Source organism: Lagopus muta, chromosome 11 (assembly GCF_023343835.1).
Source record: "Lagopus muta isolate bLagMut1 chromosome 11, bLagMut1 primary, whole genome shotgun sequence".
Classification (NCBI taxonomy): Eukaryota; Metazoa; Chordata; class Aves; order Galliformes; family Phasianidae; genus Lagopus; species Lagopus muta.
The window spans coordinates 1,227,182-1,253,600 of NC_064443.1; the positions used below are offsets into that span (position 1 = coordinate 1,227,182).

The 26,419-nt window shown below is 44.6% G+C and overlaps 1 protein-coding gene across 2 annotated transcripts in view; it reads left to right on the forward strand.

The window, feature by feature from the left end:
- The window catches only part of RFT1 (RFT1 homolog), an 80,042-nt gene that overhangs the window by 46,639 nt on the left and 6,984 nt on the right, over positions 1–26,419 (forward strand). The window contains exons 15-17 of one of the 2 annotated variants that reach the window (XR_007379320.1): positions 8,452–8,541; positions 9,590–12,026; positions 23,346–23,427. The gene's annotated coding sequence lies outside the window, so the exon portion shown is untranslated. The remainder of the gene's footprint in view (positions 1–8,451; positions 8,542–9,589; positions 12,027–23,345; positions 23,428–26,419) is intronic. The other variant, XR_007379319.1, reaches the window with a different exon arrangement.

Genomic DNA, 26,419 nt, shown 5'->3' on the forward strand with positions numbered 1-26,419 from the left:
CCAGTACTTGGCTGAAGGAGTTGTTGGCCATTCTGTGTCATGTAATGCAATCAGTGTGGAAACATCATTTGTTGCTGTGGATTTTGAGTAAGGTTCCTCACCCTCTGCCCAAGGTGGATAAGAGCTCAGCTGTGCAGAGAAAATACTTGTACTCAGCTTTTCCAGCATGTATTTTTGTGTGAGTAAAACTGAACCAGTTTGTCATGGCTCATTTCTAAAGCTGCACTAAGCTCTTTGGAAATGTGTGGCATTTCACTGCTGTAGAACAGTTCCTGAAGGCTCTGCTTGGGGGTTCCCATTGGATAGCAGTCCCCACTTGTTCTAGCACACTGCTGGCATGGTTAATGACTAGTAGTGTTTTAGAGCATGAATGATTCTGACTGATCACTGCAGGAATAAGAAACTTGCCTAAGTTAATCTGTTTTAATCATCTGTAGCAGCAGACACGTTCACACCACGTTGCCCTTCACGCTTGTCTCTCCTTTCTAATTGTTCTTACAATTGCCTTATAGGTGAGACGGATTTTGTAAATAACACATAAGGTGTAAATTGTCGTGCAGCTGGGGATGTTAAGTGTAAGAACAGACTGAGGAAACTGCATATGAATAGATAGAGGGCATTAACTGAATTTATAACTAACCAACCTTGTTTCCGTCACAGAACGGAGTACCAGCATTTCTTATCTGTGTGAAGCTTGATTGTGAACTCATGTACCGTACTTTCAATGAGCAGTAACTCCTATGTTTGAATGCACAGCAAGGGCACTGCAGCCCTACTTCAATGACAGAATGGAGAACATGTGATCTGGAGGAGCTCAGGTACGAGGAGAAGCACGTTACCAGGAGTGCAGCTTAGAAGTGTGTGATCTGAAAGCACGGATGAGGTTACTGTCCCTTTGTTTGTGAACAAAAGCCCTCTGTTGAGAGTGAAAACCACTTTGTCTTTTTCTGCATATTGTAGTCACCCGAATTAGATGCACTCCAGGTGAACATCTCTGCCATTTTTTTCTTCTGGTTTTTGTCTGTCAAGAGCCGATTCCATAACTCCACAGACAACAGATAAAAAAGATTTATAGAACTGTGGGAGTCTTTTTCTCCATGTACAGGTCCTCTCCTTACAATAGTTCAACTTGAGCTGCGTTTTTAAGAAACAGCAAGAAATTGGAAGGATTTCTTGAATGAGGGTTAAAACAGAGATATGGCAGCATTTGAATTGGGCTGGGTTTTTTGCTTATCTGTTTTTTTTCCTACTCCCAGATGTGCCTTTTCCTTTCCAGTGTAGCCATATCTGGAGGTTCTGACCAGACTGAGACTTGTGAGGGTCAAAATCTTGAGGAACAGCTGAGAGATGCTTAGCAAGCTGATGTGACTTAGAGTTAAGGGTCTTCTGAGTCTACTAAGAAGTCCCACCCTGTCATTGCCTGTCTTCTCAGTGACACTGGTATCGCATTAAAGTTCAGTGATTGAAGGATAGGAACCTGCAGGGAACCTGCTTTGGCAGGGGGTTGGACTCGATGATCTCTGGAGGTCCCTTCCAACCCCTACAATTCTGTGATTCTGTGAACCTGGGTATTTCCTTTGTTCAGCCTTATTTACATACAAACTACTTTTTGGAGTACTGTATAGCAAACCTGCAGGGTCCTGGTGGGAAAGTATTGCCATGCTACTTCCTCTGCTTGGGATTACAGGAAATAAGTTTGTTTTTTTTTTCTCCATGCTGACATCTATGCAGCCCCTGAAAATAGTTAACAGAATTTGGGTGCTTCCATATCAACTAATTGAATTTGTTTGGCTCAATCAAACAGTCAGCTCTACTGAAGCCAGTGGCATCAGGTGGGACACATATTCGGCTGAGCTTGACAAAAATTATTGGCTCCACACTTGGTTGTACAGTGGGGAACACAAAACCACTGCAAGATTCAGCTTTCACACTGCTCTGTTTAGCTTTTCAGCACATAATCTGGACTACTGGCTGTAAGCAGTGCTGCAGTGGCTGCTAGGATTTAAGCACATCTCCTGATCTTGAGATCTTCTCTTTGTCACCTTCTCACCTTTTCAGCAAGTCTGGAGGAAGCTGAGTGCACCAACCTTTTGCATTTTCCACTCTAAATGTCATTCATCTTCAAGACTTCCCCGTCAGCCAGCTTAAATAGCATTCCACCATGCTCACTCGCTACACGTTCCAGATTTGCATCCTGAATGGATGCAAAATGGATGCAAAAGTGGAAATGATTTATGAATTTCTCAAATACTTTACCTTGCATTAGATTAATTGTAGATTAGGCCTCCTTCTGTTGTCTTTGTGTTCTCCGGCTCAGCTTTTGAAGGTCTGAATGGCTATGTGATAAAGTGATGAGAGGCAATAAAAACGTAGGGCAAAATCTCATTAGTTAGTGGAAGACAGACACTACGGACTGGAATACAGCCTTTGAAACTTTCTCATCACCTACTTCTTTTGCACACAGAAGCATACAGAGTTACAGTTTGGGGGCCTTATCCAGAGCACTGTGCGTACTGACAGTTCCACTGCACTTACATTGCTTGTTTGTTCTTTAAACCTTAACAGGACCTCCCCAGAAACTCTCTTGCACACAGAGTCGTAGGCCTCAAAGTAAAACTGTATGTCTGGGCTGCTGTGAGGCTGTCAAAGAATTATCCTGTAAATCCAGATTGAGTCACACCTGGATAAGCCATGGAGTGGAACATCCCTGCTGGGTTGCAGTCTGCAGCTGTAGGGAAGTATTGACACTCACTCAGCTTAAAGGCCAAGTATAAATGAAATCAAAACAAAAATCCCAGCAGCTCTGGGAGGAAGACATGTCTTTTAGACTCCATTTGCTCAGCTCTAAAAGTGAGTTTTTCTCTCAGATGACCCAGTGGCAATTTCTTCTGAAGATGCTGTTTAGCTCTCCATGTTAATGCATGCTTAATTCCTTGTTAACCTGAAAGAGGTTGCAACAAATGCTACTGCTGGTGTGCCGAGCAGCTTCTCTCTTGTGGACACTCTAAGCTGGCAGGGCTGCACTTCTCTGACACCAAACTTGTGCAGGCTTGGAGATCAGCTTTCTAAGAACCAGGAGAGCTCTCCTTTCTGTTTTTGCTGGCTTCCCCCCATATCTACTGCTGCGTGAGACTGCTGTCAGCTTTTATGCAGGCAGTATATTTACAGTAGCACTGGACGTGAAGTGCAAAATGCTCTTTGAAGTCTCCTTAAAATCTCTCCCCTGTCAGTTCCCTATCTTAATAATGATGGAGTTTGGGAAAGGTGTACGAACTGCTATCTAGTGTGTATGTGCAAGAGATAAAGTGCACGTGTAGATATAAAACACTCTTCAGAATCTGATCTCCAGTCTATTAACATGCTGAAAGTGCCTTTTTCACAGCAGTGATTTATAGTCCAGCACAACTATGCAGAATCACTTCATTATGTTTGAATAATGAAAAGAGTGCCATCAAAAAGGCATGTCTCCAGGGATCCCTCTGAGGCAACACTTTAAACAAATGACTTTTTAGATAAATTTATTATGAAGTGTGATGAAAGCCATTTTTCTTAGCAGTCACATCTTGTGAAATCAATGACTTTTGTTGCGCTGTAGTTTTTTAAATCTCTTACATAAGTAAAGACTGAGTCTGTATAAATGATGGTTGATGCTCTGCTATCACCACGGAAAGTAATGTTTTAGTGTTTTAATTCTGGTCTGTTACGACTGCTAAATATTTGTGCACTGAACTTACAGCGTAGTCTTGGAATTACCTGGAAATGTATTAGTTGCTCTAAAAATTGTTTTTACAGGCAGCTATGAATGTTCATTCAGATTTGTTAAGCTAAAATGTTTTTCTATAAAATTAGAACATTTACCTAAGACCTTTTCTATCAAAAGAGCACCCTGGTGATATATCTATCAAAAGAACGTTCCTGGTGGCACTGTTCAATTTTGCTAAGAGGAGTTGGCCAGACGACTCAGAAATCACCCACCTTGGGACTTCCATAATGTTATAAAAACATTTATGTTGCTTTGGCATGTGAGCATCCTTGAATCTCTCATTAAAAATCTAACATTTGATTATTAACAAGACAGACAAATCTCAGACAATTCTCAGTACAGACTTCTACAGTAAGTCTGTACTGACTTTTTGTAATCAAAGACACTGTGAAAACACATATTTTGTCATCGGGACAACGATATTTTGAATTAAGATATGCTACGCTGTTTCTTCTGGAACTTCACTGAATTTGAACCTGATGAAGTTCAACATGAGCAAGTGAAGAATTCTGCACCTGGAGAATAATGACTGCATGCATCAGTGCAGTCAGGGGCTGAGCTGCTGCAGGGGAGCTTTGCACAGAGAAGGACCTGGGGGTCCTGGTGGGCTGCAGGTTGGCCATGAGCCAGCAGTGCACCCAGGTGGCCAGGAAGGGCAGTGGTATCCTGGGGTGCACTGCAAAGAGGGTGGCCAGCAGGGCGAGGGAGCTGATCCTCCTCTCTGCTGTGCCCTGGTGAAGCCACAGCTGGAGTGCTGCATCCAGTTCTGGGCTCCTCAGTGCACAAAAGACAGGGAACTGCTGGAGAGTCCAGCAGAGGGCCACAAAAGTGATAAAGGGCCTGGAGCATCTCCTGTATGAGGAAAGACCAAGAGAGCTGGGGCTGTTCAGGCTGGAGAAGAGAAGGCTGAGAGGGGGTCCAAGGCAAATATGGGTGGACTCTTTTCAACAGCAAGTAACAATAGAACAAGGGGCAATGGCCAGAAACTGGAATATGGGAAGTTCCATACTAATGCAGAGAAGAACTTATTTACTGTCAGAATGACAGAACACTGGCGCAGGCTGCCCAGAGGGGTGGTGGGTTCTCCTTCTGTGGAGATACTCAAGACCCATCTGGACATCGAGCTGTGTGACCAATTGTAGGGAACTGCTTTAGCAGTTATTTACAGAGTTTAGCAGCTTACAGAGTTATTTGAAAATGTTTTTGTCCTGAAGTGACCCCTCTTTGACTCTCCTTAAATGGAGTACTGATGGGAGGGTTGGACATGGTCTAATAGAGGCTGCTTTTTTTTTTCTTTTTTTTCCCCCAGAGGTGGAAATCATAGAATAAAAGAATGGCTTGGGCTGGAAGGGACCTTAAAGCCCATACAGTTCCAACCCCTGCCGTGGACTGGCTGCCCCCCACTAGGTCAGGCTGCCCAGGGCCCTCCAGCCTTGGACACCTCCAGGGATGGGTACCCAGAGTTTGTTTTGTTTTTGCAGCCTTGGTTTTCTTGCTCCCGTCCATGCACATCTAGACAGCATCTCAGTATTCTTCCCAGGCCACCCAGCCCAGCTTCCACTGCCTACATTTGCTTCTTTCCCTCAGTCTGACCAGCAGGTACTTGCCCAGCCATGCCAGTTTCCTGCCTCCTCTACTTGATTTCTTATTCTGGAGGTTGGAGAGCTCTTGTGCTCTCAGAAAGGCATCCTTAAAGAGCTGCCAGCTCTGCTCCGTTTTTTTGTCCCTAAGAACAGCTTCCCAGAGGATCTCATCCAGCAACTCCCTAAGCAGCCTGAAGTTTGCTCTCCTGAAGTCCAGGGTCCTGACTGCCCTTTGCCAGGCACGTATTCCTTGAGTTCACAAATGTGACCAGGACATGGTAGCTGCAGCCCAACCTGCCTCTAATCTTCACCTCTTTACTGATCTCTTCTGAATCCTTGAGCTCTCTGGTCCAGTAACGCTTCTCCTCTGCTCAGTTTGTCTAATACCTGGGCAGGCAGTTATCGTCAGTGGGCTCTGAGAGTCTCCTGGACTGCTTGCAGCTCACCGTGTTGCTTTCTCAGAAGACATCTGGATGTTTGAAATCCCCCATCAGGATTAGAGTCTGCAAAGCTTCTTTGGACCCCGACCACTACAAGATGTCCTTTGTTGGTCCAGTCCCCAGTTTTCACCTACAGGCTCTCAGTCTGACTGTGGCTGTTTCTCAGAGGCAGCTCTTCACAATCTATCGATTTCTTAACTTAGAGAGCAACTCCAGCACTGGAACAGGTTGCCCAAGGAGGCTGTGGATGCCTGGCATTCAAGGCCAGGCTGGATGTGGCTCTGGGCAGCCTGGGCTGCTGGCTGGCGACCTGCACATAACAGAGGGTTGGACCTATTGTGGTCCTTTTCAACCCAGGCCATTCTATGATTCTGTGATGATTCTATGATTCTAAAAACCTATTAGCTCTCAATCATAGCGTTCCAGTTGTTTTGATTTGTCCCATCATGTTTCTATGATAGCAATTAGGTCATAGATTTCTAATAATGACTCCGGGGGAAAAAATTCATTGTCTTTGTCTTGTGCTGAAAAATACAGACATGTCCATCTGTTAAGTTTTTGTGTTCAATTTGAGATACTCTTGTCTGAAACACCTTAACAAATATTGTGATTGAAAAAGCATCTTGATGTAATTCTAGATTCCTCTCCTGAAGTAACCACTGATTCTCAAGCCACTTCATTTCCATACCTTGAAAACAGAATAATATATTTGCTGTCTTTCATAAAGAGCATTGAAATCTATAAATGCAAAGTGATACGTAAACATCTGTAATAATGTAGTGGGTGATATTCTGCAGGGGTATAAAAAGGGGGGACCAAAGATGCTGGGAGAATGAACTGACTTCTGTAGCTGCAGCTGAGCTCTTTATCTTACCGTGGCAATTTGCAACTCAGAATTTGGTGGTGGGGAAACAGAGTGTGCAGTCAGAGTGCAGTCAATTAGAGCACAGCCTGATTGACTGAACCTTAAGAAAACATATTCTGTTTGTGTTTGCATTAATGTAAAGGATTCTCAGCCATGAAGTATGCGTAAACGTAGTGGGGTTTCTATTTTCAAGCTTTAATTTTTCCTTCTCTGTTGTCTTCCAACTGCCATCTGAAAGAAATCCCCAGTGGGATTAATTCTAAAAGTCCAAGCATATCTACAGCAGAAGAAAAATCTTTTGTCTTTAAATATGCGTGCTGCAGAAAAGAAACATTATGCACCTCAGCATCAGACATTTGCTATGACATGCAGTGGTGGCCCCGTTTAATTCCTCCTAGTGGGCAAAACTGGTCCAGCAGTCACCAGTCTGTGAGCTGACTCCTGGCTCTCTGAAGCACTGAGTGCAGCACTGAGAAGCTGCTTTTATTTCTGAGCCATTTGGTGAGTGCGCTTTGATCGGAGATGTGGAAGAAGTGCTGGGGGGAGGTGCAGCCTTCTCCTCGCTAGGAGATTAATTATCTGATTTTTGGCATCTCAGTAATTACTGCTGGCAAAAAAAAAAGCAGTTGTTTAAATAGAGGCAATATACTGCAAGCACGCTTAACTTTCAATGACTTTGTTTCAGGCACTTGACTGTTCTTCGTGGGCATTTTTACAGTCAGCTGAGGACTTGTAACCAAGCCTTTGGTGACAGCTGTCAGCTCCAGATTGCCTCTAGCAGGCAAGGGTGTGATTGCAAGAGGCTACCATTGCCTCTGGCTTCTGGCCTTCTTGTGCTGAGCATTTACAAAGGGATGTGCACAGCCCTGATTGCTGCTGGATCTGACTTCCTCTGCATTCTGCTGACCTTAAACTGCTACTGTGATGGACTGAAGTAGCCCAAAGTGGGAACCTTTTCTCCCCAGCCAAAGCAAAATGTTTATCAGCAGCTCCTCTAAAGCCATTGCTGTTGCCCAAGTCTCCTCCTGCTGTCTGCTGCCTTGCAGGAAGGCAAGGAAAGCTGGCGACCAGCCTGGGTGAATGTGCTCTGCTCTGACAGCCACGTTAGTTACCTGCCCCAAACCTGTGCTACCAGGAGAAGCAGCTGTCGGTTCTGAGACCATCTGTAGGCACAAGGCAGGATTTGAGGAAGCTGCCTTTCTCTATGAGCTCTTATAGCACTTGTAAGCTTTGTTTAGTCATTTATCCAACCTTCCAATGTCCCTGACAGTTTAGTACTTCCCAACGCTTTAACTACCAGATTGTCCATGAATAGATCAGGGTTACCATCCATTCCTATAAGGCATGCTGAACAGAAGATTTGTTTTAAAAACACGAAACAATCAGGTTCTGAGCTAATTTGGGGGCTTCTTGTTTGCATGGGCTTCAGCTCAGGCTGCACAAGGAGCCAGAAGAATTTCTGCTGTGGATTCTCCTGTATGTTCTTGCAGAGATTCTTTGAACACCAATAGTTCTGTTAACATCCCTACGAGTGAAGCTGTGGTTGAGCACAATCAATGTAAAGTTGTTACATTTGTCTGAGCTAATTTTAATTTATTTCAGGGATTCTGCTCAGCTCTGCCCTTTCTGTTCCTGAGCACCTCCCCATCAGTGGCTGCGGGCACAACTGTGTGCCTGGGGACTTGGTTCTATGGCAGCTTCCAGCTCAGGTTTGAGTACTGAGTGTTCTGCAGTTTCCCCAGTCAGAAGGAGGAAAAAAAGACAGAAATTCTCAGAGTGACTGCTGCCATTCATTTGCAGAGCCTGGAGCCTGTGAGGGCTCATTTATGAGGCATCCGACAGCAATCGGCACCAGATCATTCATAATGTCTTTGCAGTGTTCAGGACCAGGTAAATCTGACTGATTTTTTGCCTTTGTGACTAGTTGTGAGCATAAATTAATCTCTAATTTGAAGGGAATGCTGCCTGTTAGACGGAAATGTGGGATGGAGTTTGGAGGGGGCAACCTGGGCCTTTTTATTCCATTTAAACATTAAAACATTCCATCTGTACTTCTACTGTGATCTGCAGTGAAAGCCAAAGGAAGGATTTTGTCTCTTTTCTTTTATATCTAGCATTTCTCTTCACACTTCAGAATGTTGTCACTGTTTTTTGGACAAGGGATGTATGTTTTTTTTATGTTCTGAAGCCATGGAGTTATGCTGGGCTAATGCTTGTGCCTGTAGTAAAGTGCCTACGACAAACCCATCCTTCCTGACATAAAAATGTCGAGGATTCTTTTACTACTGTTAAAGAACTTAAAGTTGCAGAAAGAAACTCCTTTCAGGGGTTTTCAGTTATAAAAACTGCTGTTCTCATACAAACTTCTTTTGCAATGTTGGGAGACCACATGAGGAGGCTGTTGGAGCAGTTGTAGTTTCTAAAACATGTGGCTCATGAAAGTTCTAAAAGGTACAACTGCTCCTTTACCAGCATGAAAGCTGGAGAGCAGCAGAGCCCCGACAAGTGCAGGGGGCTGTTTGGATGCCACTCAGTTCAGTAGTCTCAAGTCCCAGTGTCAGACACACAGAGCCAAGCCCAGGCTGAGGTTGTTCCAGAAGACCATTGCTGTAGGTTACTGAAATATAAGACAAGTGAAATATAAGATAAGTGTCCATATATGGCAGTGAAAACGAGCTGTTAATAACTGAAAATAGCAATGTCTGAAATTGGAATTACTGACTCTTATTGGTTAGAGTTTCACCTCTGCCACTTAGAGAGTTGTTGGATGCTCATAACGTAGCTTTTCACACTTTTTACTCTGTCCCTTAAATTATGTCTGTTTGAATGTAACTTCTTGAAGCCTTCATTATTTGTAAGTCTTTATGTTAGGGTTTAATATATTTTAGGTATGAGAGTGTTTGAATTGTCTGCTTTTCTCCCTTTTGCTTTCATTTAGGGTAAATGACAATTCTGCAAGTTTCTGGTTTTGCCCTCTCATCCCAGCGGTTTGGATCAGTGCTCTGAGGACGTGGACACAGGAACTTGAAGATGAGTTTCACTTTTAATGTCTTCGTTTGGACACCAAGCAAATTTAGGCTGAGATGCCTTAGGATGATATTTGCTCTTCTTTATTTAAATTCAAAGAGTTTATCACTACAGAAACATTTCAGATGCTTATTGTGGGAAGCTCATGGAAACGTGCTTTGTTAAATAATGTATTTTCTATTTTGTTTTGTTTTCTCCTTTTCTTTTGTGTTACAGAATGAATGTAAAAGCTTTAAAACCTGGTATTCACCACTCTGCAGTAGATTTAATAGAGTGGCATTGTATGAAGAGATGCCATGGTAACTGAAGTTGCTAAGACAGTTGGTGTCAAGCTTTTTAATGGTGACTGCTATACTATATTTGGCTTTGATTACCACAGTCTGAATAGCAAATGGAAAATGTTTACTGGTCTCATTTGCTACCACCTACAGTCCAGAAGTAATGAGATGACTGAATTCAGTGTTGCACCAACTGCCAGCCACTGGCCACCAGGATTGTTCTTTGCAGCACTCCCCTCTCCCACTGGATCTCATGGCATCCTTGTCACAGCCTTAGCATTTGTGCTGTCCAGTTTGGTGATATGCCACTTGTCTGAATGAAATTTGGCACCTGGAGCCAGTAAAGGAGTCTGCACTTTGTGAGCTGGTGAAAAGTCAGCAAAGTCCTTTCCACAGGAAACTGTTCTTTGAATCTGTGAGTGGAGTGAAAGCAGAATAAAACGGAAACATATGCAGTTTTTTTCTCATGCGTGGGTTAGGTGTACCAATCTCCCTTGCTGTAAAGCTTTATAGATCCTGCTATCAACCATTTTCACAAAAATGATGCTTTTCTGTGTCTCTTCAATTTCTGTTTACTTTTTAAATGCCAGAATAAAAAGTGAAGTCACATCGCCAAAGTGCCATTTTATCATTTAGCTCACTGTGACACAAATGATTTACCTGTACACTGAAATATTACCATTAATTATAGTGAAGCTCCTTGCCAAAACATGCGATAGCAGTTCCAAAACGTTACTCTTTACCTTTAAATCCAGAACTCAACTTGCAGCCATTAGTAGTAGCCTCATGCTGTTAACATGAGATTGGACTGCTTTACTTAAAAGGAAACAGTCACAGAGCAGGGAATGAAATGCTTCTTGAATGAGATGAACAATCCTGTCCACAACGGTTGTAGACTATTGGGAAACTCAGTAGGCAGCTGACAGGCACAACTTGGGTAGGCAGAGCTTAAGGGTGAGTGCAGCTCAGCTCAGAACAGCCTTCTGTCGTTCCGTCTTGCAGTTGGGAAGATATAAACAAAGAAGTGTGATGAGAAGAAACTGGAGGGAAAGGAAAGATTAAATCAATAGTAGGGAAAAAGTTTTAACAATGTGATTCTTCAGATAGAAAGCTAGTCTCAAAAGACCCATCACTTGACACATGAAAAATTGATTGGAGAAAGCAGTAGCAAATAGTTTTCCAGGAAAAATGTTGTATTGACAGGAGGATGGATAAGATGATCACAGTTCATTTAATTAAGTTACATCCAACAGCATCATGGAGTGGGTGATTATATGGGAGGTTTCACGTGGTTTGGAATGGTGTGGATTTTGAACAAACCAGTCAGTAGGTAGCAACATTGCTTTGGAGATCAGCAGATGAAGAAAAAAGCTTCAGCTGAAAGGGCACAGTTTTGACTGAAAAAATTCATATTCCTTAAAGATTGTCTGGTTTAGAATACTGACCTCAAATCTCATTGTCAGTGGATGTTTTCATCAGCGGCTGTATTTCTACTGCTAAAATGCAACACAACAAATTCATTCCTAGGCTCAATTTGTTCAAGTCAACAAAGTTTTTGTCACACCACTGTTAAACCTGAGATGCCTCAAATAAAGAGTATAACTTGGCTTGCAAACAGCACAAAGGATCAATGTCATCCATGCTATGGAGAAAACAGGTAATACTAAACTAGATGAGCTTGACACGGATTCAAAAGGCGTCTTCTAAAACCTAATTTTTGTTGAATTCTTTGTTTCCTACATTCTAGTAATTTTGTTGACTAAATTATGTGTTTAAATTCCTACAGCATTTGGGTTCCTATGATTATTCATTTGTAAGGCTGCGAATGCTTATTAATGGCTCCTGGCTTGAGAATGAGCGTTTATGCTTCCAAAGCACTGCACATGACTAATTTGTTTTTCTGCTTATTCGAAAGCAACAGGGGTTGTCAAGAAGCCAAATCTACACTGAATTAAAACCACGTTGCTTTGCTTCCATGGAAGAGAGGATACTTGGTTGTTGTAAAAAAAAGTCACACTTCAGTTGAGCATCAGTTCATCACCGAACTTACAGAGCGGAGCAATCGTAGAGGTAAGGTGATGAGAAATGCAATTTCTCCCGGGCCATGTTGTAGAGAAACCTTACATTTGTATGGTGCTGCTGATGTCGTATAATTCCCAGGAAAAATAAAAGAGCCTTAAGGTAGCAGCAGAATGCCACGTCAAGAGAACCCGCAGTCTAATTAATCTCAGAGAAATATGAAGCCATAACGAATACCACTTCATTTGGTTTGATTTGGGCTCTGCCCAGGTTAGCGTGAAACAGAGTGACCGGTTGTATGTGTGGCCCTGAATGCTTCCCATGTTCTGCTGTGTATCCCCACTACAAAGATTCAGTTTAACCTCAAGTGTTTGGCAACCCTCGTGGCCTTCTGGCAGTTCTGCAGTCTTCAGAGGAAGTTTGAAGCTCCTCAGTAATGATTTCACATAGCATCTGTGGATCCTAGTGGTAAATATTTTTGGTTGGCATTCCGTGAAGCTGCCAGTTAGCAGCAGTGACACTTGACAGGTTTCCATGCAGCGGAACTGTGCAGTTAGATTAAATCTCACTGGATTTGTTGCAAGGAGTTACACTGTGGCTAAATGTTTGTACCTCTGCAACCTGTAGTTTTCAGTGTAATTCTCTGCAGCCTGGCAAGTGCATTAATCATTGTACACAGAGCGAGGAGCAAAAGGTTGCTCGGATGCAGCGCAGCTGCTGGAGAAGGATATAAAAAGGCCCATTTAACATTCACAGATTCAGAAGAGAAAACAGGACAACCTGCTGCTGGTTGTTGGGCTGAGCATGAGCAGCTGCTTCATGCGATGCACGGCTGTGCCAGTGATGTGCTGCAGAAGCGATGAATTAAGCTGTAAAGTGCAAGACTCTGTGCATGACATCCTGTTTTTGGATAGCCCTGGAATGTAGAAGCCATACACAAGTGCATCCAGTCTGCTTGCTTGCCTGTGCAGCGGCTAATTTCATACCTGTGCTATGAAACCCTTGGAACATCCCCTGTAGTGCAACTCCAAGCGGTTCTCTCCCAGCTGGACAGGAGGAATTTGTATCCCTTTCACTGACACACAAAGATTGCTGGGTTGGTTAAATGCTCTGGTGTGTTGGATAGTATGTGCAGGTCATTGAACTTCAGTAGTACTGGAACATGTGGAACAAAGGTGCTTGATGTGCCAAATGTATTCTTCAGCACTGTATCTGAACAAAAATCCTTCTGTCACTCCCTAGAATTGCTAAAAATGCTGATTGCATTTTATAGATAAATGATTGGCTGTCAGTTGTTGGCATCAGGAACATTGCAGGCATCACAGAATCACAGAATCACAGAATTGTAGGGGTTGGAAGGGACCTCCAGAGATCATCGAGTCCAGCCCCCTGCCAAAGCAGGTTCCCTACAGCAGGTAGCACAGGTCGGCATCCAGGCAGGTCTTGAACATCTCCAGAGAAGGAGACTCCACCACCTCCCTGGGCAGCCTGTTCCAGTGCTCCGTCACCTCACTGTAAAGAAGTTCTTGCGCATGTTTGTGTGGAACTTCCTATGCTGCAGTTTCCAGCCGTTTCCCCTTGTCCTGTCTCCACTCACCAATGAAAACAGTCTGGCCTCGCCATTCTGCCCCCCACACCTTAGATATTTATAGACCTGGATCAGGTCCCCTCTCAGTCTTCTTTTCTCAAGGCTGAACAGACCCAGTTCACTCAGCCTTTCCTCATAGGGGAGATGCTCCAGGCCCTTCACCATCTTCGTGGCCCTCCGCTGGACTCTTTCCAAGAGATCCCTGTCTTTTTTGTACTGGGGAGTCCAGAACTGGACGCAGTGCTCCAGATGAGGCCTTACCAGGGCAGAGTAGAGGGGGAGGATCACCTCCCTCGACCTGCTGGCCACGCTCTTTTTAATGCACCCCAGTAAGCCACTGGCCTTTTTGGCCACAAGGGCACACTGCTGGCTCATGGCCAACCTGTCATCCACCAGGACACCCAGGTCCCTTTCCGCAGAGCTCCCCTCCAGCAGCTCATCCCCCAACCTGTACTGGTGCATGCAATTTTTCCTCCCCAGATGCAAGACACTTGCTTTTGTTAAACCTCATCCAGTTTTTCTCTGCCCAGCTCTCAGCCTGTCCAGGTCTTGCTGAATGGCAACACAGCCTTCAGGCTGTCAGCCAATCCTCCCAACTTTGTATCATCACAAACTTGCTGAGGGTGGCCATTATCCCCTCATCAAGGTCATTGATGAAGATGTTGAACAAGACCGGACCCAGCACAGACCCCTGAGGAACACCGCTGGTTACAGGCCTCCAACCGGACTCTGCACCACCACCAACGACCCTCTGTGCTCTGCCAGTCAGCCAGTTCTCAACCCACCTCACTGTCCACTCGTCTATCCCACACTTCCTCAGCTTTGTTATAAGGATGTCGTGGGGGACAGTATCAAATGCCTTGCTGAAATCAAGGTAGACTACATCCACTGCTCTCCCCCTATCCACCCAGCCAGAGACAACATCATGGAAGGCCACCAGGTTGGTCAAGCACGACCTCCCCCTTGTGAACCCGTGCTGACTACTCCTGATAACCTCCTCTTCTTCCAGTTGTCTGGAGATGACATCCAGTACAAGCTGTTCCATCACCTTTCCAGGGACAGAGGTGAGGCTGACTGGCCTATAATTGCCTGGGTCTTCTTTCTTGCCTTTTTTGAAGACCGGGGTGACGTTGGCTATCTTCCAGTCTTCAGGCACCATCCCCGTCTTCCAAGACTTCTCAAAGATGACAGAAAGCGGTTCAGCAATCACCTCTGCCAGCTCCCTCAGCACCCGTGGATGAATCCCATCGGGTCCCATGGATTTGTGAACATTGGTGTTGCCTAGGCGCTCCTGGACCATCTCTTCCCTGACAGAAGGGAGGTCTTCCATTCCCCAGATCCTCTCACTAATCTCCAGGGTCTCAGATTCCCGAGGGGGAGCTTTTTCACCACAATGCAGAGCTCTGATTGCCTGGCCAGACACGGGAAATAGGTGCAGGGCTGGAGGAGTGCAGTGTCACTGTTAGGACAGCACCTGGGTAACTGGGGGGGGGGGGAGTAGGGGGTTGGAGGGGGACTTTTTTGTCACTGCTGAGAGATTTCTCTCACCAGGACTCAACAGCTGCACACAGGGCAGCTCTGATCTAATCACACAGTGTCAGATGTGGGAAGCAGCACCGCTTTATGGAGGCTGCCTTCTTACTTTGGAGGTTTCTTAGGTGTTACATAGTTTGCCATTATCATAATTGCCACAGCACATGCTCTTGATGTGTAGCTACAGAAAGTAAAACAAGGAAATCCTCACCTTCCTCATTCTTCCCCTCAAATGAAGTAATTTGAAAAGTGCAGAGCTCTGTTAAAAAGCAGAATCATCCAGGAAAGGAAGTTTGTCCTGAGAGAGGTGGCAGAGGTTTGCTGAGCAGCAAGGCTGTGTGACTCCATCCTCGTGGAAGTGCTCCAGCACTGACCAGACAGATGCACCCTTTGCAGGTCAGAACAGTGGGACCCTGAGCTTCCTTTGTCCAAACAGCTGTGGACCAGACTTTGCTGCTGTCTCCTACTCTGAGGTTCCATCAGCTATGGCAGCCTGCTTGGAATGGTGCTGCTCAGACCTCTTGGGCAAGTTGCTGCAGGCCCTGGCTGCTGGGAGATCCTGTCTGCTCATCCCAACTCCAACCAGTGCTGCGACTTGCAAGACATGTATACCTTGGCACTAAGGCAGCAGGTTGAGTCTGAGCCTTTCTCTAGGCTTACAAACACCAGGATACTGCTCACCCAGTGTGTGCATGTACGGGTAAGAGGCTTTGCCTTGCAGAGCAGTGTTGCTGTGGCCGTGCCTCTTGTAATGAGATAAATAGTGGGAAAATGCAACTTTCTTCAGGTGTGTTTATACTGTGAACTTTCTGTAAACACTATTTTGTAGCAAAGAGGTAATTATTCAACTGTAAGACTAATTAATACATGCTTCAAATTTGCAGACAGCTCTGCATGGGAATTTGACTGCTTACAAAGAAGCTTGTGGCAGATCAAATCATGCCATGTATTTACTTTAATTTTTTCTCCGTTCAGATGCACGTAAAGGCTAATCTCTGTCCTAGATACAACATACCAACCAGGGCTGGACAAAGTGCAAACGGTGTGGAGCAAAGCCCCAAGTTACAAGAAGTTTACTTCTGAAAACATTCAGTTCCTTGAAGCACGTGGCAATTAGAAACAATCAAATAAACCGCAGCTACTGACACAACTGGGGAGACTGGGAGACATGTTGCAGTATGAAATCTCTTCCTCCACCTGCTCAAGTGTGACAAGCAAATAACAACACCACAATCTGTGGCAGCACTGGATGTCACAGAGAGTTTTGAAACATGCTACGGCTGTTTCAGACATGGCCTATTTAGCAATAATAATAATTGGAGTAAACAGTTTTTAGACAAAGCCTCACATGACCAGATCAACCCAGATGTGTTGATTGGTGCTTGGGGTGGGTTTGTGGTTGGACTACATGATCTCAGTGTTCTCTTCCAATCTCAATGATTCCGTGATTCTATGAAAGATTAAAAAACAGCTAAAAAACCAACCCTTCCTTTAAGACAACAAGGTAGGGTTTGTATCACTTCTGAGCAGGTTTTTCCTTTCATCTCCAGTTTTACCTTTTATTACCCATCAAGGCTGCCTTCATGAAAATGTGAGAGACATTGAAATCTATCAGTAGCATCAGGATAAAAGATGTTCTCAGCAGTGTGCACGATGTGATCAGCACCAGCAACCACATTGGTGGCTTCCAGCTCCTCCAGTTTGTTTCCCAAACTGTGGGTGTTGGTATAGAGGCACTTCAGCTGGGCAGCTGGCATTGCTGTCTTCTTGGAGGTTAACTCATTATTTCCTTTGAAGCATTTACCTTTAGTCTCCCTGCTGCCTTCATCATCATAAGATGCACATGCTGAGGGCCCTTGCTAGCACCTTGTTGCTCTAACTTTGCTGTGCCCTCCCACATCGTGTCATGGGCAGGCTCACTGTCCACCTTTCCCCCTTCAAAAACTGAGGGGTTTAAAGCCCCCTCAGTGAACTCAGACATCTCTTGGGCCAGAATTCTTTTCCCCTTTTGATTCAGGTGGATTCCATCCAAGCCAGGCTCCAAGTAAACCACCCCATAGTCAGAAAAGCCAAAATTCCCATGGTGGCATCAGGCTGTCAGTCATGTATTTATCAGATAGACTTTCCTGGTCCTCTCAGTGTCCCTCCCTGCCACCGAAGGGAAAGAGAACATCACCTGTACTCCCACTCCATCCACTGCCCTTTGGTATTTGTAATGTTTGTCACAGTTGCTGGTTCTTGGAAGGATGCAGTGTGTGTTATTGAACGGTGATGGAAAATACAGCAGCCACATCTACATGTATTGAAATGCATTGTGTAGTGCTACGGAAGTGTTTTTATGAAGCTGACATTCAGAAGAACATTCAGAAATACATATACTGTAACAGTAATAGACAACATCTGTTAACATTTTATGTTTCTTTAAACTCACAGCCCTTGGAGAAGGAGAATTTTGACAGTGAAATATTTGATTGATTTCAGCAGCAGTGGGTCAGATCCACAAATCAGGCGATTGATCTGATTTGTCCTTAGAGCTTTAGCTGTCTATGGATGCTGGTAAGGCACTGGTGCCTGTTGTTGCCTGCCTTTGGCAGCAAGAGCACTGCCCATTTGTAAGAAAGTAATCTAATTTTGTTCATCCTCTTACTTCATCTTAGACTTCATTGCCATCTCTCTTCATCAGGTAGATGGATCATTTGAGTGTAGTGTTGTGCACTGTCGTTGTCTTTTGTTTCCCTTACAGAGTGTCTGTGTAGATGCTGACTGCTGTTACTGGAGTGGACTGGAGTTTTAAACCTGTCCTCCTCCACTGCAGCACAGCCTGTTCTCTTGGCATTCCCCAGTAGAATCTCCCTCTGCCTGGCCTAGTGACATGTCACCTGGTCACCAACCTTTCTTCTCCCCTTATGATACCCTTGCTGAGTAGTCCCTACAGATTGACTCTGTGGTAGGCAGTCTGTGTGATATCTGATTGGCATGTATGGACAAATGTACAGAGGTAGCTCCAAAAGTAATTCTTCCTATTTATTTCCACGGAAACTACAACAGATACAAAGAGCACAATATTATTGTTTGATAAAGCACAATCTCAGCTACAAAACACTGTTTTTCAACACAGATGCCACCATTAGCAAGAGTCTGCAAGCTGTACTCATAAAAATCTGCTTGGCCATTAAGAACATGGCGTGTCTTTCACATCTCCACTGCTGAAACACACGGTGCACCACCTCACTGTGTTCACATCCTCTGTTGGTCTTCATTGATGAATGTCAATGGGTGCCATTTTTTTCTGTATGGAGGAATTCAGTCCCACCCCTCTGCTCCATCCATGTCAAATGCCATTCTGTCAGACTGCACCTCTGCTGCCATCTGTCATAAAACCAACAAATAGAATGAAATATTGATCAGAAGTTTCAGCCTCTACTGCTATCCCACCATTCTGATGTTGTGGGTCAGCACCATAAAATAGCAGGCATTACTTTCTGAGCGGCCCTCATAACTGAGAATGTTTGAATTAAGTGTGCAAATGTCTCAACACAGCAAAGTGCAAGGTTTTGCACTTGGACCGGAGGAATCCCAGGCATCCATACAGACTGGAAGGATCAGTCCTTGAGAGCAGCCCTGTGGAGAAGGACCTGGGGTCCTGATGGATGAAAAGCTTAACCTGAGCCAGCAGTGTGCTCTTGCAGCTCAGAAAGCAAATGGGATCCTGGGCTCCCTCAGCAGAGGGGTGGCCAGCAGGGACAGGGAGGTGATTTTCCCCCTCTGCCCTGCTCTTGTGAGGCCCAATCTGCAGTCCTGCATCCAGATCTGCAGCCCCCAGTACAAGAAAGACAGAGAGTTGTTAGAGAGGGTCCAGAGGAGCCACAAAGATGATCAGGGGACTGGAGCACCTCCACTATGAAGACAGGCTGAAGGAGCTGGGCTCGTTCAGCCTGGAGAAGAGAAGGCTGCGGGGTGACCTCATTGCAGCCTTCAGTACCTAAAGGGAGCCTACAAACAGGAGGGGAATCAACTCTTTGAAAGGGGAGATAACAGCAGGACAAGGGGAAATGGTTTGAAGTTGAAGGAGGGAAGATTAAGGTTGGATGTCAGGGGGAAGTTCTTTACTATGGGAGTGGTGAGGTGCTGGAACAGCTGCCCAGAGAGGCTGTGGATGCTCCGTCTCTAGAGGTGTTCAAGGCCAGACTGGATGAGGCCCTGGGCACCTGGGCTGGTATTAAACGTGGAGGTTGGTGGCCCTGCATGTGGCTACCATGCAGGTGGACCTTCATGATCCTTGAGGTCCCTTCCAACCCTGGCCATTCTGTGATTCATAGCCTGATAATATCTTCAGCAAAGGGTGGCAGCGCATATACAGAATGTGTCTGAAAGCAGGATTCCCAGTCTGGGAGGTAGACTTACTTTTCTCTTTGTATCTTGATTATTTATTTTTGCTCTATCAACTCTAATGCTGGGCTTTTGTGTTCACATCAGCATTTAATGGAATTGTGTTGATGGCCGTTTTGATTGAGGTAAGAGTGTGCCATTGGTGTATGGAGATGTCATGGTTGTATCAATTCTGTAGTTCTTTGGCACACCTATGTAAATATGGTAAATCCAAACCAATCCATGTATTTGCATCTGTGTGAGGATCTGCTGTTAAATGTACAGCCTTTGTGGATTTGTAGCCTACCTCAACACAATGCAGATAAGAAGGAGCTTTCTGCCATCCCTGTTAAAATGCAAGACAGCTTTTCCATCTGGACATAACTGTGCACCTTCATTGGTCTTCCCACAATTGGGATTTTTCTTCCCTTCCAAGGGTGAACAGTGCCATCGTGCCACGAGGCATGTCAGCAGCTGACACAGGGATTAAACTGCTGCTTCTTTGCTCTCTGCTTGGAAGATAATTCTTGAGGGAAGTACAGTAGGATTTAGGAAAAATTTCTTCTCCAAGAGCAGCCAGGTGCTGCAATGGGCTGCAAGGGAGGTGGTGGAGTCACCGTCCCTGGAGGTGTCCAGGAAACATTTAGATGTTGTACAGAAGGCCGTGGTTTGGTGGAGAAATACTGGTGGTAGGTGGACGGTTGGACTGGATGGTCTTGGAGGTTTCTTCCAGCCTTGGTGATTCTATGATTTTCAGCACATACACATATTTAAGGCATTTTTAAAAGTGTGTTTCTAAACTTCATATTTAGAAGCCTGCTTATCCAAGCTTATGCTTTGCTAAGATCTGGGAAATGAAAGTAACTTGAAGAGCAACTTACTGTAATTTATTGCGAACTAGTTGTATCTGTAACAGAAGTTTGCTGGCACGTGTTGCTTTAGGTTGGACAAGGAATGTGAGTGTCTGTATCTTGTGGTAAAATTCCACGTGAGGATGGAGGTCCTGGGGCCTCAGAGAAAGGCTGATGTCATGCCTGAGGAGGAAATTCAAGGTGTGCAGCCCTGGTTGATGTAAGCCATTCTGCTCACCTGGCCCTGTGGGCAATCTGCCCTGCCCATCCTGCATAGGTCAGTCCTTTAGGTCCATCTCATATGCTGTGGACCACGTGTTACAGGAGAGAATGCACTGCTGGATGTGTGCCAGTTTCTGCTTCCAAATGTTTATGCATCTTCTCAGCCTCTTTCATGCTTTCTCTGGCGATTGCTTCCGTGAATACGAAAATCTGACAAATAATTGCATTTTGAAGGGCATGCTTAATGGAGGTCCATAAAAATGATTTACAGGCAACTGCAAACTGAACTATTACACTAAAGGATAAAAAGCTTCCTTAATGAGCTGTACAAGACAGTTATTGATGTATTTATGAAAACATTCCGCAGTACATGCAGCCAGGGGAATTCAAAGATAAATATTTAAAGATTGTCTGACAGTTTTTGAATGTAGGAAAACTCTAGTTCCTCTGGTTCCTATGTAAGGCAGTAAATGTCTTGAAACAAAAGTAGGTGTGATTTGTAACAGAAGAGAAGCAAAACTTGCGTTAATACCAGATGTCTTTCTATGTGATAATGCTCCATTCAAACGAAGAGGTAAAGCAAGGAGAAAACAGGCATGGGAAGCTTAAGATATTAATAAGGTAAGCCAACATTTTGTTTTTCTATCTAGAGAACTTATCAGAACGGTGTCAAAGAAATGTATTGAGGATGATAAAATCTAACAACAGTTTTGCATTTGATTGAGTTTCCTTTCATCCCATCACCGCTGTACACAATTAAGTTATTCAAGTGTGATCTTTAAGTATTCACATTCTGATTTATAGTCTTGTTCTTCACACCCCAGGGAAAGAAAAATTGGTCTGTTGTTATGAATCTGATTAGTATATAGAACAACGTGTGCCCTTCTGGTATTTATTACACACATGTGCTTTTAGTTTGGATTATCTCATCGTTACTTGCACTTTGCAGACATGCTGAGTTAGTCTCTGAATAAGAGACAAACTGTACAAACTGTAGAAGCATTCTAAGCGTTTGGGGCTGACACTCGGTGTGGCATCACCTTGTCATGGCAGTGCTTTTCGTTCTTGACTGGCTTAATAATTGCTAATTTTTAAATAATAAGGTTTTCTTCAGGATCACAGCTGCTGTGTCACGTAACTCCTCCTGCCACACAGAACGAAGATCTGGCTCATGCTATTAAATCAGCTTTAGGGGTTCTTTAGACTTGTTCCACCACGTTGTTTCTTGGGCTACAGACTGAGGCTGGGCTATGGAACCTTTGAAGATTTGTAAAAGCAGTGAATGAGGGATGGGGGCTGTGCTGGGCAAAGTGCTGACAGCAGCCTTGAGTGTTGCTCGTGGGTAGAAGAGCTGCATTAGCAGCCAATGCTGAAGGTCTGCAAGAGTTTCTGTGTTGGGGGATCTCTTCTCCAGCACCAAGTGTTGAAGCTGAATTTCCCCCTGGGTGATGATACTGGCTCAGTTTTCACTTATAAGAACATGGAATATGTCCATCAACATTCATTAACCTCATGGATCTCAAGGAAGCACTCATAAGCTCCACTGAGACTTCTGAATCATAGTAAGTATAGTATAGGATAGTATATCAACTTCCCTAGTTTTCTGCTGGGATATAAAGGGTTGGGTTTTTTTGTTGTTGTTGTTGTTTTTCCCTGGTGTCATTTGATTGCTTTGAATTTTACTTTTTTTTGGCTTATTTTTCCTATTTCATTTCCCCTGTAAGGACGCAGCAGTTCAAACGCACCAAAATCACTTCAGTAGTGTCCTTCCAAGGAAGGGGGATTTGTGTACTAAGGATTGTATCAGTGAAACTCTAGTGTTGGGTTGTTGCTACGTGGGAACGTAAGGCAAGGAGAATAGAAAATGAATAGCCAATACTTTGATAGTTAAGGAAGCACAAGGGTACACATACAAGTTGCTGAGCCTTGGAAAGTTTCCCATTCCAGCTCTGTGTATCTCACTCAGTATAGAACAGCCTGTATTAATTTAACTTGAATCTTTCCTGCACAAAATTGTAGGTGAGAAGTCTGTTGATCAAAGGCAGACTCTTAAAGTGGGTTTCCTGTAGTAATGTGTAAAATCACATTACTAGTCTCTGTGCAAGAGCAGTTCTGTCACCTCCCTTTCAAGCAAATGACATTATGCAATTTAGAGCCCAAGTGCAGCTTAATTTCAGTGGATAAACCTTGTGCCTGTTGTGAAAACATTCATGTACCTGAGGTCTGCATTTGCATCCCCATCAATACATGGGGACAATTAAAAATCTGAAGATTTGGATTGAAATACAACCTATGGATTATGCATGTAACTGTTTGCAGCTTTTACTTATGTGTGTGTTCTGAAGTTGCATCCACACGAAGGAGCTGCAGCTCAGCCTCTTTGCTTGGCTGCAGTGCCTTTGGGTGAAAGCTAATGGAGGTGCCTTTGCCTCCATCAGTAGAACCGAAGCACCATTCTTCCGGGGAGGAGGGCAGCATCAAAGAAAGGAGGATGCCCTGAATGGGTCTTGGAGGCTGTCAGACTGTTACGTCCCTTGTATTTACTGCTTTGCCTATTGCCTTTGGAAGATTATTACTGACAGTGCTTGAAGGACACTGCTCCACAGTCACCTAGATAATCTCACATTCTATTCTGTATTATTCTCAGGAAATACAATGGTTAACATGTTTTTAATACAGCTCTAGCAGCTTCAGTTTCATTATAACTCAAAAATTCTGTTAGGAACTTAGATTGAGCTTCAGATTCTGAAAACATCCTAAAGACAATCTTACTGGCCTCTCCCAAGAACTCGTGTTTCCATTCTGCAGGCTGGAGCAATGTGATGCTGAGGTGATCCAGAGTTCCTAACTCCATGCAGAGCAGCCCCATCCCTGAGCAACCACCAGGCAGGTACGTTTTAGATGAGGGTACAAAAGCATGGAGACCCTTCAGGTCTATGGGTGCCTCAGTTACCTGGGGCAGATTGCCTGTGAGGTGAGAGTGCACAGAGACCATAGCTGGATATCGTATCCCTCTGGAAGAGTAGTTACCTTGGCAAGTAGTTACCTTATCATACTGTGTGAGGTTTGGTTGTGAGGATCTGGCACAGCAGAGAAGTCTGACATATGACATAATACTCCGTGCATTTCTGAAGATGGCAGGCAGGTGATGGCACGAGCTTTGATGCTGGTGGCAGTGTAATGGCCACGAGCTCATTGCGGTAGCAGCCCTACGCTCACAATTTAAATTCCTCATGTTAACAAAAATGGAGAGCTGTGCAGTGGTACCCAATATCAGCACTTTTTCTGCTGGAGTTCCTTGAGCGTGGAGGTGAATAAAACCATCCTGCTTGCCTTTCCACCTCAAACTTGTTTTGCCTAAAACGCCTCACTGAAATTTCTTAGCAGAGCAGGGCCGTACAGCTGCTGGAGGATCCTCTTAGGTCTTGTTGGTAAGAGGTGGATTTGCCTGAGCTGCTGGCTTCTTTTTCTTCAGAGATCTCGGTAAGCTGTGTGAGTTCCCAAGGCACCCATCCCACTGCCAGTCCAGTGCAGCACACATGGCTCAGAATAATGGAGGCCTTATTAAGGATGTCAGGGCTCACAATTCCTCTCCTCTTGTTCTGGTGATGATTCTGTAAGGCGCCAGTAGGGCTTATTAACAGAGCTGATCAATGAGACTCGTGTGGGAGGGTCGCTAAGATCAATTCCGCCATTAATCCAAGAGTCCTTCCGATATTGACTTTTTTTTTAAATAGCAAAAACTGGAAGAAAAAAAACACAACAACAAAACAGAAGAGTATCTACCACTCTGGGTGTGTGTCACTGAGCCATTCCTGAAGGGCAGAGTCTGGATGCAGCTGTGCCAGGGGTTCCAGGTGGTGAAAACCTCAGAGACCCCTGAGCGAGGAAGCAGAGATGGGGTTGCTCTGTGTGTAGTGCAGAATTCTGGCCCATGCTCAGTGCGTTGCTGTTGCTTGAATCTCAAAAAGATTGCTCCCTCCTCTTTCCATTTTAGTTTCCTGGTTGTACCTTTTGTCTTTCCAAATGTGGTTCCTCCAGCATTGCAAAGTATGGCTGCTTTTACTTGATTTTGAAATATTTTATGCCTGAATCTCTTTCCACCAGCCTTGCACTTTGTAGCAATAACTGCAGCAGATCAGTGTCATATCACTGAAGTTTAGCTGGAATGCTTTGTTTTCACTTCAGGAAATGAAAAGATATGAATATGAATGAAATGAATAGATGGAGTTACTCATTTTCTGTGTCAATCAGTGGGAAGAACTCTATCAAGTCTAGCACAGAGAAGAAGAGAGTGACTTCAAGGTGTGAATACTTAAAACCATTTTGCTAATGTGAAACCAAAATCTGATAATTTTAGGGGAATCATAGAATCACCAAGGTTGGAAAAGACCAATCATCTACCACCAGTATTTCCCACTAAGCCATATCCCTCAATACAACACCTAAACGTTTCTTGGACACCTGCAGGGCCAGTCCCTGCACAGCCTGTTCCAATGCCTGACCATCTCCTGGAGAAGAAGTATTTCCTAATATCCGACCTGCATCAGAACCAACATCCCGTTGTGTTCCAGAGCGCAGTGTGAGGTGGGTTTCTTGTACAAGTGAATCTATTCATTCACAACAATACAAACCCACATCAGTTTGCTTTTCAGCACACCCATGGCGTTGCTCATGCTCTCAAGGCTGCTGCTTCCCACTGCTTCTTTCTGAAACATTATTCTTTGTTCCTACTGAACTCAGGGCCGCTATCCAGGAAAATTGGTTCCATTTTCCAGCTGTCTGAAATAGGGCCTTTCTGCTGCAGATTTTCTTGCCATATCAGAGATTCCCTCTCCCTTCAGGCTTTTTATTGCTAAAACAGGCTAGAAATGCTCCTGCTGCATCCTGCTGCATACAGGTGTGTGGATCAGTGTTGGTGCAGGTATCTTATGCTGCGCACTGGTGAAAGTGCTGCAGATGTGTTGTGGGTTATAACATGCACTCAGTTTCACGGTGCATTCCCACAAAGAACAACAGGACTGACAGCCAGAGACGCACTAATGAAATCACATGGAGCACTTGCCAAGCAGAGGGCGATTTTGTTCCTAGGCACTAAAGGACGATGACAAACAACATGCCAGCTGCTACATTAATAGGTTTTATTTTGCCACAAATCTTACAGCACACTCTGCAGCTTGCCATGCCTTTGCCACACTAAACCACCCTGCAGGACGTTGCTCACATCACGTTCACATGCTGTCCTTTCTGATAAATCTGCCAGGCAATGGAGCAGGATAGGGATGTCAGGGCTGAACTGACCAGGAGGCACAGACTGCTTCAGTCAGGAGGAATGGCACCATGACTGCTGTTATATCTGGCTGCTGGCTGTGGGAATCTGCGCTGTGTGTAATTTGGTGTAGCTCACATCTGCACGCAGGTTACTATTTTCTTTGTGCTTGTAACTGTGATTACAGTGCTCAGACTTTGCAACTCTGTACCTGGGTAGAATGTCACCTGTTGAGGTTGCTCAGAGCTCCCACTATAAATCCCGATTTCTAATACAGCCGTGTGTCTCTGCAGCAGTCCCTGTGCAGACGTGTTGCTGGCTCACACCTGCTGGCACTTCACAAAGATGCAGGTGAGCGTCTCGATTAAGCAGGTGAGCTGGAAGATGCCTTCCCCATCATTTCTTGCAGGCTGTCTCATTGTCATCTTCTGTCTGACATATCTGATTGTTTTTGCTGGGCTGCAGTGTGCAGAAATGGCCATGGCAACAATTCTTCCACTCTCCTTAAACCTTCCAGATGCCATTGATGGACTTTTCACTGCTGGGCAGAAGGCATTTGAATGATTGTTGTGAAGTACCTTCTGCAGAAACTGCCTGCAGGTTTGGAAGGCAG